This window comes from Echinops telfairi, unplaced genomic scaffold (genome assembly GCF_000313985.2).
Source record: "Echinops telfairi isolate 266 unplaced genomic scaffold, ASM31398v2 ScPeMD7_443;HRSCAF=831, whole genome shotgun sequence".
NCBI classification, from domain to species: domain Eukaryota; kingdom Metazoa; phylum Chordata; class Mammalia; order Afrosoricida; family Tenrecidae; genus Echinops; species Echinops telfairi.
In genome coordinates, this window is record NW_022104341.1 from 78560221 (window position 1) to 78573969 (window position 13749).

Genomic DNA, 13749 nt, shown 5'->3' on the forward strand with positions numbered 1-13749 from the left:
TTGTTTCTCAGTTATATGGCCACTTGTTTGTCTTCCAGCCTATAGGACCCCAAACTCTGTATCTTTTGATAGCCAGGCACCATCAGCTTTCTTCACCACATTTGCTTATGCACCTGCTTTGTGTTCAGCGATGGTATCGAGACAGGCTGGTATGCATCTTCCATGTGGGCTTAGCTGTTTCTCAGCTAGATGGCTACTTGTTTATCTTCAGGCCTTTAAGACTTCAGATGCTATTATCTTTTGATAGCCGGACACCATCAGCTTGCATCACCACATTTGCTTGTGCACCCATCGTCTTCAGTTATCGTGCCAGGAAGGTGAGCATATGAGACTGTAAAAATGGCTATTTTATATAATTTGTTGGTTTTATAGTTGTTTTAAAAAAGGGAAAAAATCTCTTCCATATTGAGCCATCTTGGGCAAAAGCAGATGTTCCCTTTTATAAAATTTTCCTTAAAAAGATTGTGTTGCTACAAATAGTTCTTAAAAGCTGACATCTTGATGGTTTGTAAAGAGTAGGTGATACTGTGATATTCATTTCATTTCTTAACCACATCAAAACTTTTTCTGGGAATAAGAGCAGTAGTTTTGACTTCAATAAGTCTTTATGTTCTGCTATTTTTGTGAGAATTTTAATAAACTTCATACCACTTTTCAGGCTCAATTTTTCTACATATGAAGTGGTAATAAAATTTAACACAGCCTTGAAAATACTCAATATCCATGGTACTTAGAGACATTAGAATAACTGAGGGAGCATACACATTGTTGGGGTAGACGATCGAAGAGCTGGCAGTGTGTCCCACGGATTACTATATTCTTTCAGAGCTCTCAGAACATACGAGCTTCATAGAAAATCTAGCTTTGTGGCCAAAGCCCAAGCTTTATAGTGACACATTAATGAATCTCTCAGAGCCTACATTTTGCCTTTTCAAAACATTATAATAAGAGTACTTTTCTTCTATAATGAATAAGAGAATAAAAAGAGAAACGATGGGTAAAGTGCTTTGCATATGGATGCTTTAAAAAAGGAGTCTAAATAGTTTACTCTTCCCTCTCTACCCAAAGAACTTCTGCCCTGATATTCCATTAATGAGTAAGAAGTGTGATTTGCTGATAATGATGGATGTTATGGACCCAATTGTGTTCCCCAGAATATAGGTTGTAAATCCTAATCTCTCTACTTCTGAATGTTATGACATCTAACAATGGGGTCTTCTTTAGTATGTTAGTGAGAACATATAAGTATTTTTCCACCTAATCAATTTTGAAATATAAAAAGTAGATTAGGCAGAAACAGGCAAGCACAAAGAGGAAAAGGTGATTGCTATATCGATAACAGAAAGGAAGACTAAGAAGAATGCTAGAGAAGCTCGGACAAGAATTTTCCCCCGGAGCAGAACACTTGTGGGTGAGCACCTTCACCTAGAGCTGACACCCTGAATTTGAACTTCCAACCTGTGACACTTTAAGAGCAATCATATTAATCTTCCTTCTGGATGGATGGGTGACATACTATCATTGACAGCATTGTACTTCTGTGGGATCTTGAAATGTTCGTTGTAATTCTGCGTGTGATGCCACCCCTCTTCATGATGTCACTCCTGCTGTAGTGCACCATGGGATTATCTGATTCAATTTAGCTAATTCTAGTCCGTTTCAGCTCACTAATGCCTGGAAGATTGATCTTTCTGTGCTCCATTTCATTCTTGCCAACTTCCAATTGCCCTACAGTGATACTTTATCCATTCCATGTTCCAATTATTAGTGGATGTTTACAGCTATTTCCCCCCTCATTCTTGAGTTGTACCACATAAGCCACTGAAGATCCTGAAAGCTTTACTCCATCCATTATTAAGATCAACCCGACATTCAAGAGGCAGCTCCTCCTCGGTCATGTTTTGAGACCCATCAAACCCGAAACTCTATTGTCCAACACTGTATCACTGTTTTGGGAAGATGTCAAGGACCATTTTCCCAGAAATGGAATGCCTACTCCTTTTGCCTACTCTGATAGCATCTTAAAACAAATTTTGAGAAAATGAATATGTGTTTAATAACACCACTCACTTGCTGTATTTCTTTTCAGTAGTACTATCAAACTAAGACAGGAGGTCTTTGCAACAAATTATTCTTCTGCTCAAGTCTGGTTCACTTAGCCCAGAATATCTACTAGATTTTTATTAGTCCTTAACAATCTTGACCCTGGTGTACCTTGGTGGTTCTCAAAGGGCACCAAGGCATGTAGAGCAGCTTACAAATGATCATGGATGCCAAAGCTCAATGTATTTGACAGGTGTAAATATCTGTCTTGGTGCCTCACTCAAGTGTTCTTCCTCCTTGCCATGCTAAGTAGGCTATCAGCTTTCTTTCAAGCTTCCTGACTCTTGTCTGCTTTTGAAGGAGCAAAAAGAGAAAGAGTCTTGACAAGGGGGATTAACACAGTGGATGCAACAATGAACTCAACCACAGCGATTGTGAGGATGGTACAGGACCACGCAGAGTTGTGTTTCATTGTACACAGGGTTGCTATGAGTCAGAACCAACTCAACAGCACCTACGAATGACAACATTAAATCTGGGATCATCTTTGGATCTCAGGTGAAAGGGAGCCAATAAGAAATGGTCTTAGAGCAGTCATGGACAGATAATCTGGTTTCAAGACAGAGGATGGTAAGTTATAGAGCTAGAATTTAACCCCAGGTCTTCCCAAAGATGAAGACCAAGTTATTTCACCATCCTGTTCATTCTCTGTCAAAGTTAAGTACACATCTATGCTGATAATTATTTTAAGGCAAGCAGACCTATAATAAAGACTCTCTACCAGAGATTAGCTAACTTAAGCTGAAATGATTAGAAACAGTTTACTGAGGTAGATAATATATGTAATTTGAAGAAAGGGTAGTAATTTCCCAGGCAGATGTGTGTGTGTTTGTATTGATGGTGGGGCTGGAGGTGAAGTGTCCTTGGCAGAAGGGGTAGCATATGCAAATCTCAAGGTGTGAAAGAATCCGTTGCAGTCTGCCACACTTAGGACTTTAGCTGTCTTTGTGCTTTGCCATGGTATATGTGTAATCTCTGAACTGTCTCACGGGAGCTGATGATGCCTCTTCAGTTTTATTAAATGGAAGCAATTTTGTTTGGTACATCTGCTCCCATCCCTCGCTATCTGTGACTAGGTTGTGGATAGACAGAAAGAAATCAAGTTATTGTGCAACATGAACCGGGCCTGAATAGATCTCCTTTGGAGTGTTAACACTCTGATCTGTCTGCTCCTCACCACACCACCAACTCACTCACTTGATGGAATGAATATTGGAGCGGACAGAGAGGAAAGTATCTTAGAAAACTGTGAAGTTTCTAAGTAAATGTAATAAATTGGGAGGATTTTCAAAGGGAATAAAAGGTGTCATTTATGATGGTTGTAACTCCTACACCCACGAAAAGTATTGTACTGGGGTAGTTTAGACCTCCCCAGGGTAGATAAAATTATGGCTTGCTCTGTCAAAATGAAGGAACAGAATTTTCCTATTTCACAAAGATATCTTATTTAAAAAGCTCAATTCTATTTTTTCCTGCCCCCCTCTCAGAATTGATGAAAGAAGGCACAATGCAGTCAATCAGTGATGCACCAAGGAATTTCAATGAGAGACTTGTGGCACAAGCCTCTGAAAATGATAGTTATCACCCACAGGAATTTCTAGGAAAAACAAGCATATGTTTGTTTTTGAACAATTATTTTATTTTTAGGAGGCTAACTTATGAAGAAAAATGATGATAATAATTATTATAAATATCATGATACTGCTAAATCAATTAAGCTTATTGCTTGAATATGTCTTCTGTGCCCAGTATTTTAACAGGTTCTTTTTAGATATTGTATAATTGGCTCCTACAAACAGCACTATGAGGTCTATATTCTTGTTATGCTATAATAGTATCATTAGGACAGATGAGACTCAGAAATTTGAACTGATAAGTACAAATCCACATAGCCCTAAATTAGAGGCAGATTTCAAACTCAGTTATTTCTGAATAAATCCATGCTGTGTTGTTGTTGTTGTGTTTTAATGTAGTAGCTTTGAGCCATGCCCCACTGTTCCAGAGACACTGTTGTTGTTTTTTAAAGATCCTTTGGGCTTGTTTAGTGGGAATCTGTGGAGAATACATATGTTTAACATGCTCAGCTGCTAACTCAAAGGTGAAGTCCACCCACAGTTATTTCAGAAGAAAGTTCTGGTGATACATTCCCAAAAAATCAGCCATTGAAAACCCTGTGGGACACAATTCTAATTTGATTTACGTGGACTCACTGCCAGATAGCAAGTGGGTTTGTTCGGCGGTTTATACTTTGCAAGTGCTTCAGAACTCTCTATGACCTTCATGGCAATCACAAAATGATATTAATTATTATTAGTGATTTTTATCAATCTTATTATAATAATGGTGAAATAGGTACATTTATAATTTTACAGGACTAGCTCATCATGTCTTTTCTGCTGCAGAACTACTGGTGAGTTTTAACTGCTGACCTCTCAGTTAGTAGCTGATCACTTCACCTTGTGTCATGGGGTCCTGTGGGAATCGACTAGTCACCATCTCTATGAGCTTGAGCACCTACCTTCATGCCTTCTCTCCTCAGTTCTTTATTGGAATATGGATTAAGTAAATGTACTCACACGATGGTGTTGCAGGTTAAGGAATATAAATGTAAAGTGGTTAACACATGGTACTGAAACCAAACCCATAGTAACCCTATAGGACAGAGTCTTTCAGTATTTGATGTGATGCTTTATAGCCTTTAAGAAATAATTCCAGGTAAACTATGGAAACCATTTCTATATGTCCGTAGTAATTTGTATTTTACCCACATACTATACAATGATTTAATTGTGATTTTATCTGCTTTATCCATATTTCTTAGCTCTTTGATGGCAAATAATCTGTCATATCCTTCTGTATATCCCTAATATGCAGCAGAGTTACTAGTACCTAATGAATGCTGAATATTTATTTATTTTTGAATGAGTGAATGAATTAAAATAATTGATCAGGAAAATTCTGTCTCCTTCTATCTAACATTATAAAGTAGATGATGACATTTACTTCTTTGTATGAGGCTACTAAGCAAGAAAGTGTTTCAGGGCTTGGTGAAAATTAAGAGCAAGGGTATGCCCCACATATATGCACAGGTTCTCTTACCCTCAGCAACAACCTTCTAAATGTACGTGATTGTAATCTAATTTCAAGCAACTCATCCTCAACATCTCACCTGTTCCTTAACCCTAGGTAGGGAATTATTGTGGTGCATCCTTTTTTCACTTGTAATCTGTGTAGGTATCGGTAATGCTTGCTGTATCGGTGGAAGTGCCACACTACTTCTGCCCCATAGAGAACACAGTGGAATTTTAAATAGTGTTAGTTGGGGTCTCGAGGTCAGTAAACCCTGCACACTTTTCAGGTCCAAATTAAACCAGGTTCATACGCCATGGAGAAAATGTTTTGAGAATGATGTACAAATGCGCTTTACACAATTGATGTGTGTATGGATTGCGATAACAGTTGTATGAGCCCCTAATAAAATGTTAAAAAACAACAAAAAACTCTGCTTTAAGGAGAACAGAAAGTGGTGTACATGACTTTTGAAATGAGGATATGAATGCCATGTTTAATGTTTTTTCAAGTTCTCTTTCCAACTCTCCTATCACCTTTGTTTGCTGCATCGAGCCCCTGAGTTTCGGGGCTTCTCAAGTCTTGCTTTGAGTCTTCTACAACTCCCACTTGCTACTCTTCCCACTCTCTGGGCCACGTACTCTCCACATGGATTTGATACCCGATGGAAAGGATAGCTGGGCTCTCTTTCCTGCACTTCAGACGCATCGATGCAATTGTTGGCTGTCTACATGAGTGTACTGGAAAAAGCTCCACAATACCTCAGATTCAACACATTTCAGATTTAGCTCAGTACCATCCTCTGTCTTGAAACCAGATTATCTTTCCATGACTGCTCTAAGACCATTTCTTGTTGGCTCCCTTTCACCTAAGATCCAAAGATGATCCCAGATTTCATGTTGCCATTGGTAGGTGCTGTTGAGTTGGTTCTGACTCATAGCAACCCTGTGTACAATGAAACAAGTCTTCCTGGTCCTGTAGCATCCTCGCAATCGCTGTGGTTGAGTTCATTGTTGCATCCACTGTGTTAATCCCCCTTGTCAAGGCTCTTTCTCTTTTTGCTCCTTACCAATCATGGTACCCTGATCCAGGACTGATCTCTCCTGATCGCATGCATGTGAGATGATCGACATATAAACCCTTCCAGGGGGACAAATAACAGAAAAGTGAGTGAAGAGAGACAGTGATCAGTGTAAGACATGAAAAAAATATATAAATTATCAAGGGTTCATGGGGAGGAATGAACTGATATTAAGGGCTCAAGTAGAAATAAAATGTTTTGAAAATAATGATGGTAACATGTGTACAAATGTGCTTGATAGAATGGATGGATGGATGGATGGATTGTGATAAGAGCTGTAAGGCCCCCCCAATAAAATTATTTTTTTTAAAAGAAAAGGAATTTTCCCAAAGGTCTTAGTCCCAAAAGATGGGTGAGCATTGTAAATTTCTTCCCTAATTGAAAAGTAGGAATTACAATGCCGGCTCATATGTTTGTTGGGAAGCTGAGTTCACAAAGTGTATAAGATTCATTTAATAACACCAAGCCCACTGCAATTGAACCACTTCCAAATCATAACAACCCCACAGAGGAGAGTAGATTGTTCCCTAAGGTTTCTGAAACTGTCCATTTTTAAGGGAGCAGACTGCCTCAAACTTCTGTAGGACAGCTGGTTGGTTCAAACTACCAGCCTTTCAATAACCCAGTGCTTAGCCCACTGCACCACCAGGGCTCCTTAACCACTTGATGGAGATTGAATAGCCTGAATCCAATAACTTGGTGGGCGGGGAGGTAGAAAGGCATTGCTGTTTATCTTATTTTTTTGCACGGACTGGTTCTTTTTTTTCCTTTACAGTGTTATTGGTACATAATCCACAGATCAAACAATTCCATAGTCCAATCATATAAAGATATTGGTAGTTCTTGCAGAATTTGATTAATCTGTTGAAACTCTCTCTCTAGCCCTGATCTTCTTGGTTTTGTTACTTGGTCTGGTTCTTCCAGGCATAGGTTTGGGTTTAAGCTACCCACAGCTAATCTTTAATACCTACATACATTGATGAAACAAGTTCTTGACAAGCTACCATCAATGACCTACCATCAAAGAGCAATCTTTGTGTACAGTTCTTGATTTTCTGCTGAAGGTCAGGAAAGTACAGAGGACGAACATCTGCAGTAGTCCAAAGAGAAGTTTAAGTGAGAGCACTTGAACTCTCCATGGCAGCCATAGAGTAGCACCTAGGCCCCCTTGTAGACCAATTTTGCCTAGGTCTGGCCCTAAATTTTTGGCCTCACTCACTTTATGTGGCACCTTTGCCTGCTCATGTGACTCAGGCAGCAAACTTTAACATATTTTTGGTGGACAGGATCTTCACTTTTCCATGCCAGAGTCACTAAATCTTTGGTATAAGTTGAGAGGTTAGGACATGCTGATTGTTTGGTCTGATTTTGAAGCACCTCTTTAGAAAGTGATTGTTCCCTTTAGGTTAATATCATCGATCAACACAGCTCTCTTTGTTTAGATTGAAATTATTCTTCATGGGAAGGTATTGCCAGTTGAGCGGCAGTCAGGGCCACAGGTTCACCAATCCATACTTCTTGCCTGCCTGTCAGGATGAAATACTAATGGCAAGAACCATCAATCCTCCTGCTGCCTCCTTGTTTTTTATAACCGAGGTCACTTTGCTTTGAATTTATATTTGCCATGCAAATTGAAATAAAACTACAAAAATAATTTTTAACATGTCTGTTCTGATAGTGTCTTATTTTTCAACATTTTGAATTGATGAAGAGGGAGTATTGGAAACATGTAAGGTGATAGAAAAGACATTTGTTTGCTAGGGGAAAATACTCATCTGCCTTGGGAAGCACATATTCAATCAGCCTAACTAATAAGCAGTCATTTGTTTTTTGGGCATCCAGTTTATTAGATTAATGGCCTCTTTGAGTATTAGAACACATGGGGGAGAAGCCAATGTCTGGTTTATCAGAGCATTAATTCAGGACAGTATTTGGAAACAGTCTTTCTCCTTTCTAAGAAAGGAAGACACAATGCTTAAATAAATCAATAGTTTTCTGAAACAATAAATCTTAGTTTTTGAAACATAGTGATATAAGATAGGACACTTCTGCCACAAAATATATTAATTATTGTGGATAGGAGCCCTGGAATGATCTTGCTTATCAACTCATGATCTTTCATGATGTTTCCTGGAGTATGTCATATGTCCTGTGGGTCTAAATTGTCTTGAATTTAAAAAACAAGGAGACTTGCTTTTAACTTACGTTATTTCTTCATTGCTGTGGGAGAGAGCTTTACTCTCAGAAATGACTGGCTCTTGATAGGGAGGATCCTCAGAAGGACTGGTAACTCGCTAAGCCAGTGGTTCTCAACCTTCCTCATGGCACAACCCTTTAGTGCAGTTCCTCATGTGGTGGTGACCCCCAACCATAAAATTATTTTCGTTGCTACTTCATAACTCTAGTTTTGCTACTGTTATGAATTGGGCGACTCCTGTGAAAGGGGTTGCAACCTACAGGCTGAGAACCGCTGTAAGCAGTACTAGGAAGGGAAATTAACCACTACTTTATACCTGCTTCACTTTGAAGATATCACATGGCATGCTCACTGCTATGGTTTGTTTTGTTTTGTTTTCCCCTGAGAAGATGAACGTTTACTGGATAACTGAATGAAATGAGGACAATATCCAGAATCTGGGGAGCATGAGTTCCAAGCAAGGGGAAAGCAAATAGAAAGCCCGTCAGCAGAAACTAACTTGATGTGTGGAAAGCAACTCAAAGGTCACACTGCTGGCGTGAAATAAGTGATTCAGAGAGTAGAAGGTGAAATGGAAGGTGGTCTGTCTGATTGGGAGCCAGTGAGTAAGGGAATAGTATAATCAGATATATCTTTTTATTTGATAATAAGGGCCTGCTTATTATCAGTGAGGGCCATTAGAGTTCCACAATACTTCAGGGGAAAGATGATGGTAGCTTTGAACAGAGTTATATGAGTAGGCATCGAAAAGCTGTACAAAGTCAGGAGAATTTCAATATGCATTTGGATTGAATATAAAGAGTGAGAAAAAGAGAGAAATCAAGGATGGTTCATTGTTTTCATCCTGCATATTTTAGTATCCAAAATCGTTACTTACAATCATGGAGAAAGAAGAGAACTGTAGTGTGGAGACGATGAATTCAATATTGTTCATGCTCAATTTGACATACATATTAGACTCCAAGACAAAATTTTGGTTTATTGTTAGATTAAGTGCTGGGAGCTCAGAGAGGTGAGCAATTGGAATCTACAATGAACTAAAGCCAAGCTCACTACCGTCTTGATGCTGACTCATAGGGGCCCTGAGGACTTCCTGAGATGGCAGCTCTGCAGGAGCAGAGCGCCTGGTTTTCCTCCCACTGCGCACCTGGCAGTTTCCAGCTGCTGACCGGGTGGACTGCCGTCCAGTGAGGAGCCATTGTGCCGCTAGGCTCCTTTTGTCCTGTTAGCTAACAGTTAGAGGTTCCTGGCAGTAGGACAGAATATATTTGATGGGTCATCTCTTTAGTCTACCCTCATGCCCTTAAGATTTGAATGGAGTGTGAAAAGTATGACAAATTAATCTTAGGTTTCATTTTATAATTCCAGGAATACAGACCTAGTCGTTTGCAGGAAAAACAGTTTTATAAATAGGGAAAGTAAACAGATAATAGATTTCTAGACGGTAGAGATTAATAAACATTTTCATTCATTTTCATGGGATTCAGCCTTCTTCAGAAACATTCTCTCAAATTTTTAGCACTAGAAGTTGGGTAATCAAGGAAAGAACTATGAATAACATGTGAAGTTACACTCACTGGAGGATCCCTAAGGTTTTTTTTAAGCATGCAAATGCAGACATCTGAGATTTATAGAAAGTAATCTGGGGGTTGTCTGATTTTCTTCCAATATTTTTCCCCTTGTTAAATGTTACTTCATCAGTCAAGCCTTTTTTTGTGTCCATCAAAATACTGGTCCCAGCCAAGGTTGAATGGTCACAAAATAAGGACTGCAATGATTTGATATTGGAGCAGAATGCATGACGTCTCTTTCTGAGCTATATAGCTGGTGAATTCGAGAGAGAAGAGTTCTGATTCCAAGCATTCGGGTTCTGGTGCCTTTGGGAGCAGTCTAAATAAATTCAGAAGACATTGGGAATGTGCTGAGCTAATTAACTCCAAAATACTTAGAGCTAGAGGTAGCATGGCATCAAGAGAACAGAAGTTTAGTCTTAGCTCTGCCACATTCTGCTCTACTGTCCCATCTGTCACATGACAAAGATTATGTGCCTCACTTACCTTATGTGTTGGGATAGTAGTAGGTGGGTTAAAGGAGGACTTAAGAAAGCGTGATCCCTTGATATGTTTGAGTCCTCGTGGCTGTGTGTAAATCCATTTCATTGAGGGCTTACCTCATTTTCACTGACTATCCCAAACATTATGCCCATTCTTAACAATTCGTCTTTTTGGTGATGTACACAAAGAACCTGAACTTAAGTCCCTCCATCCTTGTAAAGACTCCTAAAGATGTAAGGACGTCCTAGATTATGTGCAAGGTCAAATCGCCGGATGGGCTGAAGCGAATGACATAAACAGTCTTGATTTTAATGGTGTTATAATTGTTTATTACAGATAAAAGTCATAAAGATTTCCAAGATAAGCTGTAAAACAATTTCTAGATGATCCTGTTTTCTAAATGCTTTTTCTGACCTAAAGACCTAGAAATCCAGAACACGTAAGCTTAGTTTCTCTTCAGCATCATCCGATATTGCCTTTGTGACATTGGCAATATCGCTAACGTCTCGTAGCACGTTCGGTGTGCCCGTCAGGTTTGGAGCTGGGTGTTGTAGCGGTTTACTCACTGAGCTGCTAATCAGAAGGGCAGCAGTTAAAACCCACCAGATGCTGCCTAGAGAAAGAGGCCTCTATTCCCCTGAATAGACCCCTAGGGGAAATTCTAGTCTGTCCTATAGTCCCTCCATAAAATTGACTCTCTGCCAGTGAGTTTGGGGTGAAATGCCTAGCACTGTGACAGGCATTCTCAGAGCAGTCCTCTATCATACATGTGTATTATCCCCATTTTGTAGGTGAAAGAATTAAGCCTTAGAGAAGTTAAGTTAGTCAATTAAGTTAATAAATACATGGTTACCATATCTACATTCCTAGCTGAGGGTGTGTAAAACTTCAAAGCTCAGTCTTACAGGAAGAATGCAGTAAAGGAATGTTGGATTAGCAAACTTCAAATGCCTTATTTAGAGACAGTGAGCGTAGTAGCTCTCAGCTTTCCTGTCGGCAAAGCTCACCAGCTAAACTCATCACTGCATTAGGGCTTTTGTTCTTGCTGTCCTCTGTCTAGAATTCTGTTACCCTGCAATCCTTGCTATTGTGGTCTCAAATGAAGTGTTTACTGTTGTTGTGAGGTGCCCTGGAGTCCACAGCGACCCTCTAAGCAATAGAAGGAAACCCAACCCGGTCCTGTGCCATGCTCACAACCGTTCTTACGCCCGAGGCCGTTGTTAGAGCCTCATGTGAACGAGCTAGCTTGTCCAGGGCCTTCCTCGTTTTCTCTTTGAGGTTCCACTTATTTATTTATTTTTAATTAAAAACTTTTACTGGGGGCTATTACATCTCTTATCACAATCCATCCGATCATCCATTGTGTCAAGCACATTTGTACATAAGCTGCCATCATCATTTTCAAACATTTTCTTTCTACTTGAGCCCTTAATATCAGCTCCTCATTTCCCCCTCCCTCCCCCACCCGCCCTCCCTCATGAACCCTTGATAAGTTATAGATTATTATTTTCATATCTCACATCATCCTCTATCACCCTTCACCCACTTTTCTATTGTTTGTCCCCCTGGGAGGGGGTTATATGTCGATCCTTGTGATCAATTCCCTTTATCCCCCCCACCTTCCCCTTGTCCTCCTGGTATCTCTATTCTCATTGTTGGGACTGAGGGGTTTATTGATCTTGGATTCCCTGTGTTGTGGGCTCTTATCTGTAGCAGTGTGCATGTTCAGGTATCAGGCATCTAAGACCCAGAACAAAATCATACCCAATGTGGACGGCAGTGGGGTGGTGGGGAAGGCGTGGAGTGGAGATCCAAAACCCATCTGTAGACAATTAGACATCTCCTCACAGAAGCATCACAAGGAAGAGGTGAGCCAGTCAGGGTGCAGTGTAGCACCGATGAAGCACACAACTTTCCTCTAGTTTCCTCACTGCTTCCTTCACCTTATGATCATGACCTCAATCCTCTTTTTCACTGTCCCTCTACTTTACCAAGCATGACGTCCCTTCCCAGGCCCTCATCTTTCTTGATAACGTATCCAATGTGTGTGAGACAAAGTCTCACTGTATTTGTTTCCGAGGAACATCCTTACTGTATTTCTTCCAAGATAAACCTCTCGGAAGCTTAACTGTTACTTCCTTTTTTTTTTCCCTTTAAAAAATGTTTATACTACCACAAATTATGCAGTCAAGTTTCCCACATTTGGGGAAATTGCAGTGGCCAGCATATCCGGGGTGCAATGGATAAGCAATGGTTTCCTTGCCCTGGGAAAACCACCTTCATGGTCGTGGTATTTCCCCTGCCAGGTAAGTATTAAATGTTTCTTCTTTAATGAAGCTTTTTTTGACTATACAATCTACTTACTAAGTCACTCCATATTTTATAACACTCTTTTAAGTTTTTGACATGGCACAGTTTACTGTGATTTTGCTCTTATACATGTTTGTTTGTTTCTTCATGAAGGCAAGATTTTGATTTCTTTTCCTTGATCAAATTATATACTTAATTCCTAGATTAAGTGTACACAGCACAAAGTAGACCCATGATAAATCCTTGTTAATTAAAGCCTGAACAAACTCCCTTGTGTAATAGGCGAAGGAACTGTATCTCAGAGATGACATTGGACTCACCCAAGGTGAGGTGCAGGCTGGTGGGAAGAATGGTAACCTAGTGACTAGTCCTAACGCTGGGCCTAATTTTTTCTATGACTTTGGATCAGTTCTGAGTTACGGATAACATTTCAGCGGATATTGATTGCATCCCTCACCCATGGCATGCGTCGTACAGTTTTTATATACATTTTATGTAATGTTTCCCAAAATTTTGTGAGTAGATAATTAAAGAAGTCTATGTTAGTTATAATGGCTGCTATAATAATAGTAATAAAATTAAATTCCAGTGATTTAACAAAACAAATGCTGTTTACACACATTGGAGATTGATTTGAAAAGCTATCTGTAGATGGCTTTTCCTCAAGTGATAATTCAAGTATCTGGTAATCTTCAGTTTTAGGGTGCTGCCCTCCTCAGCTCTTGTCACTGGAGGATGGGAAGACCATAAATGGTTACATATGGGATTTTATGTCCAGGTCAGAAAGCAGCATACATTGTGTCTGTCCCTATATCTTTGGTCAGTAGCCAGTCACAGAAAACTCCAAACTTGCTGCCATCGAGCCAATGCTGACTCATAGCAACCCGCTGTGTGTTTCTGAGCCTGTGGCCATTCCCAGGCGTAGAAAGCCCAGT

At 39.8% G+C, this 13749-nt stretch overlaps 1 protein-coding gene and 1 non-coding gene across 2 annotated transcripts in view; one reads left to right on the top strand and one right to left on the bottom strand.

The window, feature by feature from the left end:
• The window catches only part of AGBL4 (AGBL carboxypeptidase 4), a 1691367-nt gene that overhangs the window by 645007 nt on the left and 1032611 nt on the right, over window positions 1-13749 (top strand). The window lies entirely within an intron of this gene.
• LOC115870272 lies at window positions 12657-12818 on the bottom strand. Its single transcript, XR_004046639.1, has one exon. It is a non-coding gene; the product is annotated as a U1 spliceosomal RNA (small nuclear RNA).